The sequence below is a fragment of the Euphorbia lathyris genome, chromosome 3 (assembly GCF_963576675.1).
Source record: "Euphorbia lathyris chromosome 3, ddEupLath1.1, whole genome shotgun sequence".
Lineage (NCBI taxonomy): Eukaryota > Viridiplantae > Streptophyta > Magnoliopsida > Malpighiales > Euphorbiaceae > Euphorbia > Euphorbia lathyris.
The window spans coordinates 14,027,179-14,048,084 of NC_088912.1; the positions used below are offsets into that span (position 1 = coordinate 14,027,179).

The 20,906-nt window shown below is 36.2% G+C and overlaps 2 pseudogenes; both read right to left on the reverse strand.

The window, feature by feature from the left end:
- Positions 1-5,140: 5,140 nt before the first annotated feature.
- LOC136222224 (histone H3.3-like) lies at positions 5,141-5,878 on the reverse strand (annotated as a pseudogene).
- Positions 5,879-18,447: 12,569 nt separating this feature from the next.
- Positions 18,448-19,185, reverse strand: LOC136222220 (histone H3.3-like; annotated as a pseudogene).
- Between the last annotated feature and the right edge of the window lie 1,721 nt (positions 19,186-20,906).

Consider the following 20,906-nt stretch of genomic DNA (forward strand, 5'->3'; position numbering starts at 1 on the left):
ATTTGCAGGTACCGAAGGCGGCGGAGAGGCAGTAGGAGAAGAAGATGAACCCCAAGCTCAACCACAACCCCAAGCACCTCAAGCGGATGATCCGGTGGATTTGCGGAGGATTTTGAACCAAATCAATTCCAACAATCGTCAAATGAACTTGAGAATTGATGATTTGGTAGATAATAATATGGTGATGAATGACAACCTCAACCTTTTGAGGCGTGAACATAGATCGACTCGGCATCGGATGCTTTCCTTTTTCCACCGCCGAAATGTGGAGACTTCACCTACACCTCCGGATTCCCCACCTCAAGAATAGGTTGTTTTCTTTCAATTTATTTCTATCTTGTTATAATTTGGTACAATTTTCATTTTCCTATGTTTGGTACATTTTCTCTTTTTAATTTTATGTTGAATGTTTAATTTGCTACTATTTCCATCTTTGTTTCGTATGCCTTATTTCGTATTTATTTTTTGTGTTTTCTCCATTATTTTTGCACCAATGAGGACATGGTCCAATTTAAGTGTGGGAGGAGACATACATATACCAATTTCTATACGTATACGAATAAATGCAACAAAGATATTATTTTGCAAAACGAAAAAATATCATTATGGATTTTTGCGGAAATTGCATATATCATTTTTTTTAGTACGAATAAATTTTTATGCAACGAATAAGAATAAATAATTTTTAAGCAACACTTGTTTTATGTTAATGCAACATATATATTGCAACACAATTTATTCAACATTATTTTTATAAAACTTTATATTTTCACATGTTTAAAAATATTTTAACTTATGATTATTTTTAGGTTATCATTTTCGTTAGAAAGAATATTTCTATACGTATACGGGTAATATTTTTCAAAATTTTTCATAAATCTCCGATACGATTTTAAGTAAAATTGTTTCGAGTGAATGTATTTAAGTTAATAAATTCTTTATTTCAATTTCTATTTTATATCATGCAATTCATGATACAATAAATCTTATTTTAAGTTTTCAATTAGGTTTATAAGCATTAGATTGAACTAACAATTTTAGCTCGGTTTAATTTCGTCTTACATTAACCCCAATTGAAGTTTTTAAGGAAACTTTAGCCATAATACATGTTGAATTTTAAGTCAATATAGGATGAATGTGCTATCTTTCTTTTTCCCAATTTACAATTCAATTTTATAATTCATATTAATTAATCAATTAGTTGAATTCTTAACTTTTGGCCACGATTGAGACCAACCTTATCACAATCGAGGTATGAAAGGGAAGAATAATTAAGTACCGTTTATTTTGGCCACGGTTGCGACTACCCTAATCACAATCGAGGTATGGAAGGAACGTTAAAAGCAAAAATTATAAGCGTGTATAAGTTTAAAGTAACGATTGCGTCCACCCATGGCATGGTCGGTACCTCTTAAGCAAACACAAAGCAATAAAATACGTATAAAGTTACGATCAAGACCACCCTTATCTCGGGCGTAACTAAGTAAATAATTAACCCAAGTACTTATTTAAATATTTAATATATTTCATATATTAGTTTAGGTTTGGGAAAGGAAATTTTGTGCTTTGAAATGCCTTGAGACGAAAGACTCAATAACATGCGTGCTTATATCGTCCCGAATGCTTCAATTCAAAATTGGAAATACAAGACGAATGATATATCGTATATTATACTAAGTTAGTTTAATGTTTTGCGTATAAATTTGCCATGCGAAGCTAGTCTTTTCGGCTTAACTAATTCAAAAGGTAATACAAAGATATATGTTTTATTTTCATAAAGAGATTAGTTAGAGAATAAATTCAGTGAAATTTTGCTCGGGACTAGCAAAAGATTAAGTGTGGAGATTTGTTAAGCCCAAAATGTACCTAAAATATCATTATTAATTACATCAATATTGCTACGAATTTATGCTATTTATAACTGTTTAGGAAGCTTTTACTCTCGAATATGTTTCTTTCTTGTAAGGTACATAAATATTTGGTAAAATCCAAATAGGAACGAAAAGAGCTCGAAAACAGAAGAAAATGCCTACAATAGGAGTCGAAGAGGACAGAAATTAATAACGCCAAATCGAGGACGCGAATGAAAGATGAAAAACCAAAAAATGTTCCGTGCCGTGACCGCGGCCCCCAAATTCACGGTCGCGACACGCGTTCCCCAGCTTATCCTTCCTTCGTTTGAAGACAAATTGATGCTCCCCCATTCTCGGTACGAGCAGGAGATTTTAGAAGCCTAGTTACACACTTTCGTTTTCGACGAAACGCGATCGTTCGGGTGGATAAAGACGTCATTTCACAACGGACACGATCCTTCGCAACGGACACGATCCTTCACAATGGACACGACACTTCAATCAAGACTCTTCAACATCTATAAATAAAGAGTTGATGGAAAGTTGAAGATATGTAGAAAAAAGAGATTAGTATAGAATTTATGCAGAAATTCTGAATCAAGTGATTCAGAAGTTAGATTTCGATTCTGTAAAAAGCAATATGTTGTACACACATTGTTTATTCAATAATAACAAGTTTAGTAACGTTTAGTCATTTTTCCAGTTTAGTTTTCATTTTGGTAGTAGACCGACCCAGTCTCTATTACGAAGATTCAACGAGAAGATTGAGTAGAGGATCCGCCCCTGAGCCTGACAAACTCTAACGAAACCCAAGGAAAGGATTGATCAACCCGTTCACTTGCAAGCCGTCGAATGTTTCCATGCTCCATGTTCTCTGTAAACTTGTATCAATTTATATTTCATCTAATAAAGTCCGTTCTATTCGATAGATTTTTATGCAGCACTTATGGTAACCAATCCACTAAAGTGACTGCTGGTGTTTTCATTAAAACATATTTAATCCAAAATCTTTACAAGGAAACTTTGTTGAACACTTAGGTAAATTATTATCTCGAAAGAGTTTTAATTTGATTAAGGGCAACTATCCCAAAAGGGTTTTGTCATGTTCAAAGCCAATTAATTAGAGGTTCCGTCATTTATTTCATCTTTATAATTCGTACAAAGTTTAAAGTTGTTTTCTTTGCTTAATGCAAACGAATACATTCGTTTACTTTTCTAAAAGTACTAAAAGTTCCTATCTTGCAAATTCATTCTTAAATCAGAATATTTTCTAACATTTTTCTCATTCTAGCAATTTCAAAATCAAAAACCGATTAAACGATTTTCCATATTATAAACCTTAAAGTAAATTTAACCGATTGTAAATAAGTTTTGTTAAAAAAACGTTCCCTGTGGGATCGATATCTTTTATTACTACAAGCAATACCGTGCACTTGCGGAAATCGCTCAACAGCTATAACCCGATGGGAGCTTTGGTCTTCGCTATTGAATTTTACCTCTGATAATAAATGGTTAGTGTTGGGAGATTTTAATGCCATTACTGGTTCACATGAGAAAATAGGGAGATGCCCCTCTAGGAGTTTCTGCCTAGATTTTAGAAATTTCATAGATAATGGTGGCCTTGTTGAGGTTAACACCACGGGTAATCAGTTTACATGGACTAATGGTCGTCAAGGCGCTGATCATGTTGAATGTCGTCTTGACAGGGCATTAGTTAATGAGAATTTTGTGGATTCTTGGGATCGCATCACAGGTTCTGCCCTTGCCCGGCACAGATCTGATCACTATCTCCTGATTATCAGTTGCACCTCGGGAGTCACCAGCAGGGCTCGATTCAGGTTCCTCACCATGTGATTAACTCATAATTCAATCCGAAAGGTAATTTCTGAGCATTGGTCCCATTCGCATTTATCCTTGTCGCTCGTCCAGCTTCTTACACACAAATTGAAATCGTTGCGCCAAATTTTAAGGGGCTGGAACCGAAATGTCTTTGGGAGGGTGTTTGACAACATTGCTGAAGCTAAAACTAGACTTGCTAATATACAACTTGACATTTCTGACCTGGGAATGAATCCAGATAGAAATTGTCGACATAATCTGGCGCAAGAGGAACTAGACTTGTAACTTCACAGACAGGAACTCCTTTTTAAGGATCAAAGCCGTGTTAAATGGCTGAAGGCAGGGGACTGTAATTCCTCTTTCTTCCACTGTTGCGCAAAACTGAGGAAGATCCAATCAACTCTCGATGCTCTTACAATTGAGGGGGTGTGTACCACTAGCAAGAATACAATGGCACACTATGTTGTTGATTATTATTCAGCTCTATTCACCGGTAAAAACAATCCTGTCGATTTGAGTCTAATTGGTGAAGTGATCCCCAACCTTGTCACAGAAACGAACAATGACTCCCTCACTAAGCGCCCTTCTGCTGTAGAAATTAAAGCTGCCATTTTTAGCCTAAATGGTGACAGCACGCTGGGTCCAGATGGCTTTGGCGGCCTTTTCTACCACGAGTTCTGGGATATCATTGGCCAGGATGTCTGCAGCATGGTTACTAGTTTCTTCAACTCAGGCTACGTCCTCCCTGGTATGAACTCCAATCTAATGGCTCTTATTCCAAAGTTGAACGAAGCAACTGTTATTTCTCAATTCCGACCTATTGTGATGGGTAATTTCAGCTGCAAAATTATTTCTAAGATTCTGGCTGACAGGTTGTCTCTTATTGATGCGAAAATAGTGTCTGTAAATCAATTCAGATTTGTTCAGGGTAGGAACATTCACTAATGGATAGCTGCTGCGTCTGAGGGGTTCAATATGCTTGCGAAAAAATGTTATGGGGGAACATGGCCCTTAAGATTGACATTAAAAAGGCATTTGATACACTGGATTGGAATTTTCTACTAGCAGTAATGGAAGCTTTTGGTTTCTCTTTAGCTTTTCGGGATTGGATTCTGAATCTTCTATCATCAGCTAAAATCTCAGTTCTCCTAGGAGGTAATCTAAAAGGTTATTTTGGCTGTTCTTGCGGTGTCCGGCAGGGCGATCCGCTATCTCCAATCTTATTTGGAATTGCAGAAGATTTTTTTACTAGGTGGATTTCCAAATTAGAAAGAGAAGGTAGGTTCACTCCTATGAATTATGGTCATAGCATGAACTTTCCTTCACACCTCCTGTATGCAGATGATATGCTAACTTTTATACAACACAAACACAAATTCTAAAAAACATAAAACCAATCGCCTAAATTATCTCTACTGCTTAACCAAAACACCAAACACAAAGAAAACCTAGAGACGTTCACTACGGATCCGCCTAGCAAGTTGGACGTCCTTAGGCATTATCGTTACCCGCTTCGCATGAATATCGCAAAGATTAGTATCCTCAAACACACCAATCAAGTAAGCCTCCGCAGCCTCGTGAAGGCAAGCACTGCATGGCATTGGAACCTCAAATCATTCTGCCATAAATCAACAAAAATATTCATCACCAACAGGTTTCCTTTCCCCTAATTTATTAACAATTCATAACAAAAATTGGATTATTGACTTTGTAATGTTGAGCAATTTCACGAACAAGCCTCTGAAATGGCATTTTACGGATCAAAAGATCAGTGCTCTTTTGATACTTTCTGATTTCTCTGGTAAATTCATCAAACAAATAGATTCCATGAGATCGGTATTAATTACAACAAAAGAATAGAATTGAAGTTACAGGGATAGCATACCGGAGAGCCACAGTTCCAGGATGGTATCGATATGGTCTCTTGAGTCGTCCTCTAATAGTAGTTGGAGGAGCCGATAACCTAGCAACCTGTATGAAATTGATAAATAGAGAAGTATACATGTATTGAAACATAAATCCTAAACTCACCCAAAAAAAAGGCAATTAAACAGATCTCTAAACAAAGCATTTCCATTCCTAACTCCAATTAAGCATCTATCTAACACATACCTTTGCTGCGAGTTGCTTCCGGGGAGCCTCTTTCTACCGGTGCATTTACGAGAAGTTTGCTTAGTACGAGCCATTTCACTTTCAAAATAAGAAGAGAACGAATAGAGACTGCGATTTCTGAAGTTGCGATATCAAACAAAGTAAGGAATTACAAAAATGGAAAAGTAAAATGAGGGGCTTTATATAGGGAGAGAGACGATAGAGGAACATTGTAGGTCGGTTGAAAGTGGAGCACCAAAATCCCAGATAACTGAAAATGTAACTTCTCCATCCTTGTCATGGTAATCTGATTGGTTGATTTTTTAACTACGGATCGCCAGCATGGACGACTTGTTAGCAAATCAACGAGTAGGTGACTGATTATTATTTTTTTAATTCGCATCCAAATGCTCGTCTTGTGTTCTGAGACTGTCCGGATTAGCCAATCAGATCTCTCGAACCAAGAACTAGACAGACTTCCAATCCCACAAAGAGGGAAGTCTTCCAAGCCATACGGAAGAAAATCCGAAAGAGCATGTTAAGGCTATCACTCTTCGTTCAGGGAAAAATTACTTAGGCCCGAAAATGTCCGGAAGTTCAACTTTACCTGGAACTGATTTATCAAAGCCCAAAGAAGATACATTAGAACAAAAAGATGCACCAATTGACTCTAGTACAAAAACTTTTGTACCCAAACCACCTTTTCCACACAAAGTCCGCAATAAGGACTATGACAAACAACTTTTAACATTTTTAGACAAACTTAAGAATTTGCATATTAATTTAACATTTATGGATGCGATTACACAAATTCCCAATTATGGTAAATTCCTCAAAGATTTAATTTCGAAGAAAATCAGTTGGGAAGGAATTTCATACATTTCGCTAACTGAAGATTGTAGTTCAATTGTGTCAAGTAATTTGCCCACAAAACTCAAGGATCCCGGATGTTTTACCATTCCGTGTAAATTGGGAGATATTGAATTTCCCAGTTGTCTCTGTGATTTAGGAGCAAACATTAACTTGATGCCATTATCTATTTTTAATAAGTTAGGCTTAGAAGAAGGCATCAAAGGTACCAATATGGTTTTGCAATTAGCGGATCAAACCACTAAAAGACCATACGGTATAATTGAGGATGTTTTAGTTAAAGTTGACAAATTTATTTTTCCTACCGATTTCGTTATTTTAGATTTTGCTTATGACGTAAATTGTCCGCTAATCTTCGGTAGACCGTTTATGAACACGGGATGTGCTCTAGTTGATGTGTCGGAAGGGAAAGTAGTTTTAAGAATAGGAGATGATAAGATTGAGTTTGATATGAATCAAGCAATGAAATATCCTATGGAGGATTTCGCTTGTATGAAACTTGATTTATTTGAAGAATGTGTAAATGACATTGTTCAAAAAGAAGAAATAATAGAACCTATAATGAGTGAGGAACTAGAAGATAAGGAACCAGAACCTTTGATTCGAGAAGATGGACCAGTTTCGCCTTCAATTATAGTTCCACCTAAATTAGAACTTAAAGAATTACCAAGTCATTTGAGGTACGCTTTCTTAGGCGAAGGCGATTCTCTACCTATTATTATCTCTAACAAATTAACACAAGTCCAAGAAGAGAAATTGAAAGAAGTTGTTAGAAATAGGATAGGAAGTATGGGTTGGCAAATTTCAGACTTAAAAGGTATTAATCCGAGCATCGTAATGCACATAATTCACTTAGAAGAAGATAAGCCACCTAAAGCGGATAGGCAAAGACGCCTAAATCCGAATATGAAAGAAGTAGTAAAAAATGAGATTACTAAACTTCTGGACAATGGAATCATCTACCCTATCTCGGATAGTGAATGAGTTAGTCCAATCCATTGTGTACCTAAAAAGGGAGGCATAACAGTTGTAAGGAATGAAGAAGGTGAATTAATACCTACACGAACCACCACTGGTTGGAGGGTTTGTATAGATTATAGAAATTTAAATAAGGCAACTAGGAAAGATCATTTTTCCTCTTCCTTTCATTGATCAAATGATCGAAAGGATAGCTGGTCACGCTTTCTACTGTTTTCTAGATGGTTACTCCGGATTCTTTCAAATATACATTTACCCGGATGACCAAGATAAAACAACATTCACATGTCCTTACGAAACATTTGCATATAGGAGAATGCCCTTTGGTCTATGTAACGCACCTGCGACATTTCAACGTTGTATGACTGCAATTTTTAATGATTTCATTGAAGATATCATGGAAGTTTTTATGGACGATTTTTCAGTTTATGGAGATTCCTTTGATTCGTGCCTAGAAAACTTGGATAAAGTTTTGTCTAGGTGTGAAGAAACAAATTTGGTATTAAACTGAGAAAAATGTCATTTCATGGTTGACGAAGGAATTGTTTTAGGTCACAAAATATCTGAAAAAGGATTAGAAGTGGACAGAGCAAAAACTTCAGTAATAGAGAAACTACCCCCTCCAACTACTGTTAAGGGAGTAAGATCATTTTTAGGACATGTCGGTTTTTACAGAAGATTTATTAAGAATTTTTCTGTAATTTCCAAACCACTCACTAATCTACTCTTGAAAGATTCTACCTTTGATTTTAATGAAGATTGCGTTAAAGCTTTCGAAACATTAAAAACAGCTTTAGTCAGTGCACCTGTTATTGCTAAACCCGATTGGGATTTACCATTTGAAATTATGTGTGATGCAAGTGACTTAGCTGTCGGATGTGTTTTAGGACAAAGGAAGGATAAGAAACTTCATGTCATTTATTATGCAAGTCACACACTTTCCGGTGCACAATTAAACTACACCACAACTGAGAAAGAAATGTTAGCTGTAGTTTTTGCATGTGATAAGTTTAGGTCATACTTGTTAGGTTCGAAAGTTATTATTTACACTGATCATGCAGCATTAAGATATTTATTTGCTAAGAAGGATGCAAAACCACGTCTAATTAGATGGGTGAAAATAACGGTATACGAGATGATTTCCCTGATGAATATCTCTATCAAATGAAAAGCGTCATGTCACCCTGGTATGCAGATATTGCTAATTATCTTGCAGCCAATATTGTTCCGGGAGGATTAAATTTCCAACAAAAGAAGAAATTTTTCTTCGACATTAAACAGTATTTTTGGGAAGATCCTTTTCTGTTCAAAACTTATGGTGACGGGATAATTAGGAGATGCGTTGGTGAAAATGAATATGAATCCATAATGTCGGAATGCCATTCTAGCTCTTATGGAGGACGTAATGGAGCTACCAAAACAGCAGCTAGAATATTTGAATGTGGTTTCTTTTGGCCTACGATGTTTAAAGACGTCCGTTCATTTATTACTCGTTGTGATAAGTGCCAAAGAACAGGAAATATAGTAAGGAAAGATGAGATGCCCCTCACAACCATATTAGAAGTTGAAGTCTTCGATATGTGGGGAATAGATTTCATAGGACCTTTTCCCCCTTCTAATGGTAAAACTTACATATTAGTCGCCGTTGATTATGTTTCAAAGTGGGTTGAAGCAATTGCAACCCCGACGAGCGATTCTAAAGTTGTCGTTAATTTTCTTGACGATATATTTTGTAGATTTGGTTGTCCAAGAGTCATCGTTAGTGATGGTGGTGCTCATTTGCTCGATTTAAATGAGTTAGATGCGTTACGCCATCTATCTTACGAAAATGCAAAAATTTATAAAGAAAAAGTGAAAAAATGGCACGATGCCAAAATTAAAGTCAAACACTTTAATGTTGGGGATAAAGTGCTGTTATTTAATTCACGACTTCGTTTATTTCCAGGAAAACTTAAGTCGTCAAAACATTCGATTATGGTTCTTTAGAACTGGAAGGTCCTAACGGAATTCGTTTCAAAGTTAATGGTAATCGATGTAAAATCTATTACGAAAATATTTCACAACTAGAAATTTCGTTCGTAACAAGATTTTCTGACGTATAAATCACTCAGTTTTTCGATCACAGTTTATTTTGTTTTCTTTTTATATTTTTGTTCATTTTATTTTATTTTATTTTATTTTTATTTTATTTTTCAAATGTCAATTTTTTGTGATTAGATGCCTTTATGTTATGATTTATATGCATAAAATATGTTTATTTCATGATTTTAGAATTAATTTTAAGAAATTAGAATGAAATTGAAGTTTCAGGCAATTCTCTGCCGAGAATTTGGAATTCTCTACCGAGAATTCTATTTTTCAGATTTGTCCAAATAAGTTAGATTTTCTCTGAACTTACCGAGAATTATAAATTCTCTACCGTGAATCAGGACATGGCTTTCGACGCCCGATTTTCGCAAGAAAATCAGCCTGTCGCGACCGCAGCTTTGCTATTCTCGGTCGCGACACGCGAAATTCCTGCACACTCAGGTCTGAATCAACCTAAACCTTTCAACAAACCTCTTGATAACTGAAACCTTAAGTTTCTTCATTCCCGAAAGGTGTCATTTTATACCTTTTCATGATTAAAACAACACCTCCTTTCATCTAAAACTCTTATAAATTAATCCTAGAGGATTCAAGTTCTGTTACAATTCTTTTTATCTTTATCAGAACTCTGATTTCTTCAAAACACCATTTTTCTATTCAGTACCAGCAACTTTGTTTCATTCAAACAACCACCATGCCTACCAAATACAAAACTTCAAGGCACAAGGCCGCCTCAAGCAATAAACGCCCAGACTTATCCAAGCGATATGGGGCGCCTTTTCCTATCTTCAATCACGATGAAGGTAGGCATAATTGGAATCACCGTTACAAATTCTTCACCGGAATGTTGTATATGGATGAATTTCTTAACAGCCAATTAGGCATTACTGATGACACGAGCCGCTATATGGAACGCTTAGGGTGGACAAAATTCGCCCAAATGTGATTTCCAATAATAGGCGACTGGATACTCGAATTCTTCTGTACCATGCGTTTCACTAATAAACGACGGGTACGTCTCAGTTTTCGTCGAGAAGGCGAAATCTTTAATTTCGGTTATCCCGAGTTGCATGCTTGGTTTGGTTTTCCCCCGAGGGATACAATCAAACGTCATCCTGGACGAGACATGACATCCTCGAACATTTGGAGAATGCTCAATGGATTCTGGCGATTCAATTCAAAACTCGCCTACAATCACTCTTTTCGCTCCAACTCCATGCTGTATCTGCACAAATTCCTGTGTCACAGTTTATTCGGTCGCACGTTCAGTAGTGTGGTCCGTGACACAGATCTCTATGTCCTTGGAGATATATTCCAGGGAAATGCAATAGATTCTTCAAAGATTTTGATGGAGGGTCTTGTCGCCGCTTCTCGATCCAAGGATAAGAAGATTGGGTTCGGCAATATAATCTGTGGAATAATTCTCGGTACAAAGGGTACCATTGATGTTCCCTGGAGTGATGATGAATTCTTACCGACAATTGACTATGAGTTTCTCGAGCACGAAGGACTTGTAAAACGTGTCTTTCGAGAAGGGCCTCACTTTCTGTCTGCACCGGAACGTGAAACTTTCGTGCAGTTTCAAATTGATCGTATTAAGGCCAGAAATATCCCACTTGATAGGGATGAGTATATAGAATAGTTTAGGTTTATAGGTTTTCTTTTTGTAAATATTTTGTGTGTTTTTGTATTATTTCATTTTATTCTTTGCTTTTATAGTTTGTTTTGTTCAATAAAGTTCTATTTCATTTTAGTTCATTTACTATTTTTTTTACAAGGTTAGATATATGTTTTATTACATTTCTCATATAATCATGGTTAAATCTATATAAAATCTATAATATTGAACAAATCATGGTTTTCTTAATTAACACATATATTCACACTTAATCCAATTTTCACAAAATTGAAGTTTAAAACATTAATTCATTCAATTGACTAAGTTCCTATAATTAATATATATTTATATGCACTTATTATGCACTTAATATGATTCTCTTAACTTATATGCATCAATGAACATTTAAGTTTCATTAATTATTCATAAACTAATTTATTACACTTTAATTCAATTTATTAAGGTTAAACCTTTGGTTTTCCTTGCAATTAATGTCATTTATTTTAGTTTTTAAGTGCAGGACACTTTATATTAAGTCTAGGAACCAAATCATCAACAAAATTGCACAAACCATGTCAAAAGGCACCCAAATAAGCCATTTTGACCAATTCTCGGTATGAGTAGCAACTATGGACGAATTTGAGGGGCAAAATTCCCTGAAAATCGCGGGTCGCGGCCGCGGCTTTGCTATTCGCGGTCGCGACACGCGTGATTTATGCCCTATTGATTCCGATTTTGCCAATATTTTTGCCTATTCCTATTCCTATTCTACCTATACATTCACCTAATCACCCTATATAACCCTACCTCTTCCACATATCTCACATCACCTCTATTTTTACCCAATCCCTTACTCCAAACTCTTCCCCAAAAATCTACTTTTACTCTTCCCAATTTATTCACTCCAATTTCTATCCTCTTTTCTATTCAATCACTTCCATATTCCAAACCCCAAACTCATCTTCAAGCTTTACTCTTTCTCTCAATTCCTTTTTCTTCTTTTTCTTCTTCTCAAACCCTAAAAACACTAAACACCATCACCATGGTTAGGACTAAATGTGTTGGTAACAAGCCCGCTGTTACGGAAGCTAATCGCCTTCGGGTTCAATGTGGAGCTTATTTTGACATCGCTTCGGAGGAAGAAGCCGCTCGTTTCAAACATTTTTCACAAGCCGACCGCCAATTTGTGGATATGCACTTCTTAGACTTCCATTCGGTATGAACATTGAATTTCTCTACTCGAATTGATGCTTTTATTGAGGCGTTGGGTTGGCAAGAATTCGTTAATATGCGTTTTCCGCGTATTAATGAATATGTGGTGGAATTTTGGTCACTTTGACCATGAGTAAGAAGAAAACCTCAATCTCTTTTAGGAATAATGGTATCACATACACCATTGATTATGATGCAATGGGAAATATGTTTGGTTTCCCTACCTCGAATTTTTATAATAAGCCTAAAGATTTTGATAATGATGCGGTTTGGCAAACTCTTTCGGACCAAGACTATTTTAATTCTAAGAACACTTCAAGCAAGTTGATTAAGGACAATTGTGTGTTCTTCTTTCACAAATTTTTGAGTTTCTCCTTGTTTGGGCGTGTTGAGAGTTCAAAGGTTCAGGTTCGGGATTTATATGTTTTGGATAGCTTGTTTAAAGGTTTGAGGATTGATAGCATTGGCATAATGTTCGATAATTTGTTCCGTGCTTCGAGGGCTACTACCATTCAGATCCCTCTTTGTAATTTTATCACCGCTATTGTGTTGGGAGCTCGGGGTGAATTGGCTGATTTTGACATGTCCACCTGCCGTGGATATGTTCCACTTTTGGACATCTCGGCTCTTGAGCGAGCTCATTTATTGCTTCCACAAGGTCCCCCCGTCTTTATTTCGTATGCCTCCCGTATTGCCCACCTTCGTGGCACTATGGGTGGTGGCGCTTCAAGTTCTCAATTTACAGGTACCGAAAGCGGCGGAGAGGCGGTAGGAGAAGAAGATAAACCCCAAGCTCAACCACAACCCCAAGCACCTCAAGCGGATGATCCGGTGGATTTGCGGAGGATTTTGAACCAAATCAATTCCAACAATCGTCAAATGAACTTGAGAATTGATGATTTGGTAGATAATAATATGGTGATGAATGACAACCTCAACCTTTTGAGGCGTGAGCATAGATCGACTCGGCATCGGATGCTTTCCTTTTTCCGCCGCCGAAATGTGGAGACTTCACCTACACCTCCGGATTCCCCACCTCAAGAATAGGTTGTTTTCTTTCAATTTATTTCTATCTTGTTATAATTTGGTACAATTTTCATTTTCCTATGTTTGGTACATTTTCTCTTTTTAATTTTATGTTGAATGTTTAATTTGCTACTATTTCCATCTTTGTTTCGTATGCCTTATTTCGTATTTATTTTTTGTGTTTTCTCCATTATTTTTGCACAAATGAGGACATGGTCCAATTTAAGTGTGGGAGGAGACATACATATATCAATTTCTATACGTATACGAATAAATGCAACAAAGATATTATTTTGCAAAACGAAAAAATATCATTATGGATTTTTGCGGAAATTGCATATATCATTTTTTTTAGTACGAATAAATTTTTATGCAACGAATAAGAATAAATAATTTGTAAGCAACACTTGTTTTATGTTGATGCAACATATATATTGCAACACAATTTATTCAACATTATTTTTATAAAACTTTATATTTTCACATGTTTAAAAATATTTTAACTTATGATTATTTTTAGGTTATCATTTTCGTTAGAAAGAATATTTCTATATGTATACGGGTAATATTTTTCAAAAATTTTCATAAATCTCCGATACGATTTTAAGTAAAATTGTCTCGAGTGAATGTATTTAAGTTAATAAATTCTTTATTTCAATTTCTATTTTATATCATGCAATTCATGATACAATAAATCTTATTTTAAGTTTTCAATTAGGTTTATAAGCATTAAATTGAACTAACAATTTTAGCTCGGTTTAATTTCGTCTTACATTAACCCCAATTGACGTTTTTAAGGAAACTTTAGCCATAATACATGTTGAATTTTAAGTCAATATAGGATGAATGTGCTATCTTTCTTTTTCCCAATTTACAATTCAATTTTATAATTCATATTAATTAATCAATTAGTTGAATTCTTAACTTTTGGCCACGATTGAGACCAACCTTATCACAATCGAGGTATGAAAGGGAAGAATAATTAAGTACCGTTTATTTTGGCCACGGTTGCAACCACCCTAATCACAATCGAGGTATGGAAGGAACGTTAAAAGCAAAAATTATAAGCGTGTATAAGTTTAAAGTAACGATTGCGTCCACCCATGGCATGGTCGGTACCTCTTAAGCAAACACAAAGCAATAAAATACGTATAAAGTTACGATCAAGACCACCCTTATCTCGGGCGTAACTAAGTAAATAATTAACCCAAGTACTTATTTAAATATTTAATATATTTCATATATTAGTTTAGGTTTGGGAAAAAAAATTTGTGCTTTGAAATGCCTTGAGATGAAAGACTCAATAAAATTCGTGCTTATATCGTCCCGAATGCTTCAATTCAAAATTGGAAATACAAGACGAATGATATATCGTATATTATACTAAGTTAGTTTAATGTTTTGCATATAAATTTGCCATGCGAAGCTAGTCTTTTCGGCTTAACTAATTCAAAAGGTAATACAAAGATATATGTTTTATTTTCATAAAGAGATTAGTTAGAGAATAAATTCAGTGAAATTTTGCTCGGGACTAGCAAAAGATTAAGTGTGGAGATTTGTTAAGCCCAAAATATACCTAAAATGTCATTATTAATTACATCAATATTGCTACGAATTTATGCTATTTATAACTGTTTAGGAAGCTTTTACTCTCGAATATGTTTCTTTCTTGTAAGGTACATAAATATTTGGTAAAATCCAAATAGGAACGAAAAGAGCTCGAAAACAGAAGAAAAACCCTACAATAGGAGTCGAAGACGACAGAAATTAATAACGCCAAATCGAGGACGCGAACGAAAGATGAAAAACCAAAAAACGTTCCGTGCCGCGACCGCGGCCCCCAAATTCACGGTCGCGACACGCGTTCCCCAGCTTCTCCTTCCTTCGTTTGAAGACCAATTGATGCTCCCCCATTCTCGGTAGAGAATTTAAGATTCTCGGTACGAGCAGGAGATTTTAGAAGCCTAGTTACACACTTTCGTTTTCGACGAAACGCGATCGTTCGGGTGGATAAAGACGTCCTTTCACAACGGACACGATCCTTCGCAACGGACACGATCCTTCACAACGGACACGACACTTCAATCAAGACTCTTCAACATCTATAAATAAAGAGTTGATGGAAAGTTGAAGATATGTAGAAAAAAGAGATTAGTATAGAATTTATGCAGAAATTCTGAATCAAGTGATTCAGAAGTTAGATTTCGATTCTGTCAAAAGCAATATGTTGTACACACATTGTTTATTCAATAATAACAAGTTTAGTAACGTTTAGTCATTTTTCCAGTTTAGTTTTCATTTTGGTAGTAGACCGACCCAGTCTCTATTACGAAGATTCAACGAGAAGATTGAGTAGAGGATCCGCCCCTGAGCCTGACAAACTCTAACGAAACCCAAGGAAAGGATTGATCAACCCGTTCACTTGCAAGCCGTCGTATGTTTCCATGCTCCATGTTCTCTGTAAACTTGTATCAATTTATATTTCATCTAATAAAGTCCGTTCTATTCGATAGATTTTTATGCAGCACTTATGGTAACCAATCCACTAAAGTGACTGCTGGTGTTTTCATTAAAACATATTTAATCCAAAATCTTTACAAGGAAACTTTGTTGAACACTTAGGCAAATTATTATCTCGAAAGAGTTTTAATTTGATTAAGGGCAACTATCCCGAAAAGGTTTTGTCATGTTCAAAGCCAATTAATTAGAGGTTCCGTCATTTATTTCATCTTTATAATTCGTACAAAGTTTAAAGTTGTTTTCTTTGCTTAATGCAAACGAATACATTCATTTACTTTTCTAAAAAGTACTAAAAGTTCCTATCTTGCAAATTCATTCTTAAATCAGAATATTTTCTAACATTTTTCTCATTCTAGCAATTTCAAAACCAAAAACTGATTAAACGATTTTCCATATTATAAACCTTAAAGTAAATTTAACCGATTGTAAATAAGTTTTGTTAAAAAATGTTCCCTGTGGGATCGATATCTTTTATTACTACAAGCATATACCGTGCACTTGCGAAAATCGCTCAACAGCTATAACCCGATGGGAGCTTTGGTCTTCGCTATTGAATTTTACCTCTGATAATAAATGGTTAGTGTTGGGAGATTTTAATGCCATTACTGGTTCACATGAGAAAATAGGGAGATGCCCCTCTAGGAGTTTCTGCCTAGATTTTAGAAATTTCATAGATCATGGTGGTCTTGTTGAGGTTAACACCACGGGTAATCAGTTTACATGGACTAATGGTCGTCAAGGCGCTGATCATGTTGAATGTCGTCTTGACAGGGCATTAGTTAATGAGAATTTTGTGGATTCTTGGGATCGCATCACAGGTTCTGCCCTTGCCCGGCACAGATCTGATCACTATCCCCTGATTATCAGTTGCACCTCGGGAGTCACCAGCAGGGCTCGATTCAGGTTCCTCACCATGTGATTAACTCATAATTCAATCCGAAAGGTAATTTCTGAGCATTGGTCCCATTCGAATTTATCCTTGTCGCTCGCCCAGCTTCTTACACACAAATTGAAATCGTTGCGCCAAATTTTAAGGGGCTGGAACCGAAATTTCTTTGGGAGGGTGTTTGACAACATTGCTGAAGCTAAAACTAGACTTGCTAATATACAACTTGACATTTCTGACCTGGGAATGAATCCAGATAGAAATTGTCGACATAATCTGGCGCAAGAGGAACTAGACTTGTAACTTCACAGACAGGAACTCCTTTTTAAGGATCAAAGCCGTGTTAAATGGCTGAAGGCGGGGGACTGTAATTCCTCTTTCTTCCACTGTTGCGCAAAACTGAGGAAGATCCAATCAACTCTCGATGCTCTTACAATTGAGGGGGTGTGTACCACTAGCAAGAATACAATGGCACACTATGTTGTTGATTATTATTCAGCTCTATTCACCGGTAAAAACAATCCTGTCGATTTGAGTCTAATTGGTGAAGTGATCCCCAACCTTGTCACAGAAACGAACAATGACTCCCTCACTAAGCGCCCTTCTGCTGTAGAAATTAAAGCTGCCATTTTTAGCCTAAATGGTGACAGCACGCTGGGTCCAGATGGCTTTGGCGGCCTTTTCTACCACGAGTTCTAGGATATCATTGGCCAGGATGTCTGCAGCATGGTTACTAGTTTCTTCAACTCAGGCTACGTCCTCCCTGGTATGAACTCCAATCTAATGGCTCTTATTCCAAAGTTGAACGAAGCAACTGTTATTTCTCAATTCCGACCTATTGTGATGGGTAATTTCAGCTGCAAAATTATTTCTAAGATTCTGGCTGACAGGTTGTCTCTTATTGATGCGAAAATAGTGTCTGTAAATCAATTCAGATTTGTTCAGGGTAGGAACATTCACTAATGGATAGCTGCTGCGTCTGAGGGGTTCAATATGCTTGCGAAAAAATGTTATGGGGGAACATGGCCCTTAAGATTGACATTAAAAAGGCATTTGATACACTGGATTGGAATTTTCTACTAGCAGTAATGGAAGCTTTTGGTTTCTCTTTAGCTTTTCGGGATTGGATTCTGAATCTTCTATCGTCAGCTAAAATCTCAGTTCTCCTAGGAGGTAATCTAAAAGGTTATTTTGGCTGTTCTTGCGGTGTCCGGCAGGGCAATCCGCTATCTCCAATCTTATTTGGAATTGCAGAAGATTTTTTTACTAGGTGGATTTCCAAATTAGAAAGAGAAGGTAGGTTCACTCCTATGAATTATGGTCATAGCATGAACTTTCCTTCACACCTCCTGTATGCAGATGATATGCTAACTTTTATACAACACAAACACAAATTCTAAAAAACATAAAACCAATCGCCTAAATTATCTCTGCTGCTTAACCAAAACACCAAACACAAAGAAAACCTAGAGACGTTCACTACGGATCCGCCTAGCAAGTTGGACGTCCTTAGGCATTATCGTTACCCGCTTCGCATGAATAGCGCAAAGATTAGTATCCTCAAACACACCAACCAAGTAAGCCTCCGCAGCCTCGTGAAGGCAAGCACTGCATGGCATTGGAACCTCAAATCATTCTGCCATAAATCAACAAAAATATTCATCACCAACAGGTTTCCTTTCCCCCAATTTATTAACAATTCATAACAAAAATTGGATTATTGACTTTGTAATGTTGAGCAATTTCACGAACAAGCCTCTGAAATGGCATTTTACGGATCAAAAGATCAGTGCTCTTTTGATACTTTCTGATTTCTCTGGTAAATTCATCAAACAAATAGATTCCATGAGATCGGTATTAATTACAACAAAAGAATAGAATTGAAGTTACAGGGATAGCATACCGGAGAGCCACAGTTCCAGGATGGTATCGATATGGTCTCTTGAGTCGTCCTCTAATAGTAGTTGGAGGAGCCGATAACCTAGCAACCTGTATGAAATTGATAAATAGAGAAGTATACATGTATTGAAACATAAATCCTAAACTCACCCAAAAAAAAGGCAATTAAACAGATCTCTAAACAAAGCATTTCCATTCCTAACTCCAATTAAGCATCTATCTAACACATACCTTTGCTGCGAGTTGCTTCCTGGGAGCCTCTTTCTACCGGTGCATTTACGAGCAGTTTGCTTAGTACGAGCCATTTCACTTTCAAAATAAGAAGAGAACGAATAGAGACTGCGATTTCTGAAGTTGCGATATCAAACAAAGTAAGGAATTACAAAAATGGAAAAGTAAAATGAGGGGCTTTATATAGGGAGAGAGACGATAGAGGAACGTTGTAGGTCGGTTGAAAGTGGAGCACCAAAATCCCAGATAACTGAAAACGTAACTTCTCCATCCTTGTCATGGTAATCTGATTGGTTGATTTTTTAACTACGGATCGCCAGCATGGACAACTTGTTAGCAAATCAACGAGTAGGTGACTGATTATTATTTTTTTAATTCGCATCCAAATGCTCGTCTTGTGTTCTGAGACTGTCCGGATTAGCCAATCGGATCTCTCGAACCAGGAACTAGACAGACTTCCAATCCCACAAAGAGGGAAGTCTTCCAAGCCATACGGAAGAAAATCCGAAAGAGCATGTTAAGGCTATCACTCTTCGTTCAGGGAAAAATTACTTAGGCCCGGAAATGTCCGGAAGTTCAACTTTACCTGGAACTGATTTATCAAAGCCCAAAGAAGATACATTAAAAAAAAAAGATGCACCAATTGACTCTAGTACAAAAACTTTTGTACCCAAACCACCTTTTCCACACAAAGTCCGCAATAAGGACTATGACAAACAACTTTTAACATTTTTAGACAAACTTAAGAATTTGCATATTAATTTAACATTTATGGATGCGATTACACAAATTCCCAATTATGGTAAATTCCTCAAAGATTTAATTTCGAAGAAAATCAGTTGGGAAGGAATTTCATCCATTTCGCTAACTGAAGATTGTAGTTCAATTGTGTCAAGTAATTTGCCCACAAAACTCAAGGATCCCGGATGTTTTACCATTCCGTGTAAATTGGGAGATATTGAATTTCCCAGTTGTCTTTGTGATTTAGGAGCAAATATTAACTTGATGCCATTATCTATTTTTAATAAGTTAGGCTTAGAAGAAGGCATCAAACGTACCAATATGGTTTTGCAATTAGCGGATCAAACCACTAAAAGACCATACGGTATAATTGAGGATGTTTTAGTTAAAGTTGACAAATTTATTTTTCCTACCGATTTCGTTATTTTAGATTTTGCTTATGACGTAAATTGTCCGCTAATCTTCGGTAGACCGTTCATGAACACGGGACGTGCTCTAGTTGATGTGTCGGAAGGGAAAGTAGTTTTAAGAATAGGAGATGATAAGATTGAGTTTGATATGAATCAAGCAATGAAATATCCTATGGAGGATTTCGCTTGTATGAAACTTGATTTAATTGAAGAATGTGTAAATGACATTGTTCAAAAAGAAGAAATAATAGAACCTATAATGAGTGAGGAACTAGAAGATAAGGAACCAGAACCTTTGATTCGAGAAGATGGACCAGTTTCGCCTTCAATTATAGTTCCACCTAAATTAGAACTTAAAGAATTACCAAGTCATTTGAGGTACGATTTCTTAGGCGAAGGCGATTCTCTACCTATTATTATCTCTAACAATTTAACACAAGTCCAAGAAGAGAAATTGAAAGAAGTTGTTAGAAATAGGATAGGAAGTATGGGTTGGCAAATTTCAGACTTAAAAGGTATTAATCCGAGCATCGTAATGCACATAATTCACTTAGAAGAAGATAAGCCACCTAAAGCGGATAGGCAAAGACGCCTAAATCCGAATATGAAAGAAGTAGTAAAAAATGAGATTACTAAACTTCTGG